Source organism: Uranotaenia lowii, chromosome 3 (genome assembly GCF_029784155.1).
Source record: "Uranotaenia lowii strain MFRU-FL chromosome 3, ASM2978415v1, whole genome shotgun sequence".
Lineage (NCBI taxonomy): Eukaryota > Metazoa > Arthropoda > Insecta > Diptera > Culicidae > Uranotaenia > Uranotaenia lowii.
The window spans coordinates 34,526,066-34,528,245 of record NC_073693.1 but is presented as its reverse complement, the minus strand read 5'-3'; the positions used below and the strand labels follow the sequence as shown (position 1 = coordinate 34,528,245).

Below are 2,180 nucleotides of genomic sequence, written 5' to 3'. Positions count from 1 at the left end.
AGCATTCGGAGAAACAATTTTTAGAAGCATATATTTCATTTTAATACTGGAATCGAAGTGAAATATGAATTCTGTAACAGGCTGCTGAGAAAATATTCAATTGAGCTACATATGTTATGGCGGACTTGTGGGCAGCATTCAAGACATTGAACAAACTTGTATAAGTTTGGGTACGGATATTTCTTAAAAAAAAAAAACTACATGATAACGTAATAATCTAGTTTATTTTTGAACATCATATTGAAATTTTACCTAACTGTTTCACGTGTATTGGAATAAATAATATAATTTTATAACATAAATTGAATATCTTTTTTTTTTACTTGTGTAAATTTTAATTTTCTATGTGCGCAAAAAAATCTTTCGACCCAAAAAATATCAAAATATCAGTATCAAATAAAGAAAAAAAGCAAAGGAAGAATGACCTAGATGAGTTAAACTCCTATCAAAAACGAAAAAAAAGAAATCAAAATGAAGAAAAAGTTCTTCAAAGTTGTCAAGGTGCTCGATTTCTCATTTATATTTTTTATTCGAGCAGTTTTAGTTCAAACAAAAGTGCAAATTTTTTTTCAAAAATAACTGAGTTTTGCACCAGATGTAAATTAAAATATGGCGAATCGAATGATTTACTCAACTTTTGACTCTAACTCTGCACCCCTCTGATTCTTAAGGCCTCAGTTATCAAATTATTTGAATAACTCATTCTTGCTAATTTCGTTTCGATTCTAACATCATAGCTTGAGTATTGTACCTTACCTTACCTGTAATTTTAATCATGAAAAATAGTGTCGACCCATCCTTTTCCTGGTGAAGCATCGTAATGGTCAACCAACCAATTTTCGGACCTTCGAGAAATACTTTGTATATCCGGAATAGAAACGGTGGCCTCCGAAGTATTGCAGCCTTTGCATCGTAATTTTCGTTTCAGCTTTATCGGATTGATAACGATGTTGTGCAGGTCGAATCATTTCCATTACCGTATACCAACAGTTCAGGAAATGTAAACATTGAGGTTTTCATAATGGACCGCCAGACTCAACGACGAAAAGCACCGTTCGACGAGGTCTTCAGCTTCATCCTCTTGTCTGCGCAGACAACGAAACTTTTTAAATAAAAAATTTAAAGAACGAAGTCGTGAAACCACAAAAATAACTTACCAGAAATATCAACGCAATCTGACGTCCCTTAATTCAAACAAACCCATAGATGCTGTTCTTCCCGTCATGTACGAATACGTCAATACGAAAATATCCTGACCCAGGCAGCGGCTGCAATTGTTATGCTGGTGAATGGCATAAAATCGAAGGATGTTTCAGGATGGTCAACGCCAGATTGTCAAGGGAGAACTGTATCGACCGGAAGATACCGCGGTCTTCTATATAGAAAAATATGTTTTGTGCATCGATTGCCCACTTGGCCATAATGCCGCTCCACCGGAACGTATCCAACCTTTGGAATAACAATCATTAATTAAGTTGATTCAGCGTATAAGATAATACAAGCAACTTACCTGCTATTTGGCATCGTCGAAGAATACATTCGTCAACGGACTGGCCGATCGAATCGAATCGGGTTCGGTTAAAGATCCAGATAATTGTGCTGCAATCGGTGCCCGCCTTGGTTTTGGTTATTATTTTTTTAACTTTGTTTACATTTTAGCCCCTACACGCTTCCAGCAAAGAAAGTAATATATCTTAGTTTTCGCCCATGTAATACAAAATGTGAATAGGGCTGAATTTAAATTCATGTTTGTCAAACAGAAACACATTTACAAACGGTGTAAAATATTACTAAATGATTTATTCTTTCGAAGGTTCAAATTTATGAGATTGTGAGTGTGATGTTTTTTGGCTTCGTTTGTTAGAAATTTAAATTGGTTTGTTTAGTGGTAATCAATTCTAGAGTTTGTTTTGATTAGGTCGTATGAACCATTATAAACAAGAATGAGTTATTGACTGCAAACGATTGTTAAACATTCATTCTATGTTGGAAAAAAGTTTGGTTTTAATTAATTTATTAATAACTCCTGCAACATGATTTGAATTTAAGACGTAAAATAACTTTCTCATTTTTGAGTGCAATTTGGTTTTAACGACCTTTTGTGTTGCTCTGAATTATCGTGCATGCAAAAGGACACAAAACAACAGTTCGGCAATTTGGTTTTTCGGTCGTTTTGCATT

The 2,180-nt window shown here is 34.3% G+C and overlaps 1 long non-coding RNA gene across 1 annotated transcript; it reads right to left on the bottom strand.

Annotated features, from left to right (window-relative positions):
* Positions 1-444: 444 nt before the first annotated feature.
* LOC129750740 (uncharacterized) lies at positions 445-1,633 on the bottom strand. Its single transcript, XR_008738474.1, has 3 exons — positions 1,511-1,633; positions 1,158-1,449; positions 445-1,085 (listed from the first exon to the last, which is right to left on the bottom strand). It is a non-coding gene; the product is annotated as an uncharacterized LOC129750740 (long non-coding RNA).
* Between the last annotated feature and the right edge of the window lie 547 nt (positions 1,634-2,180).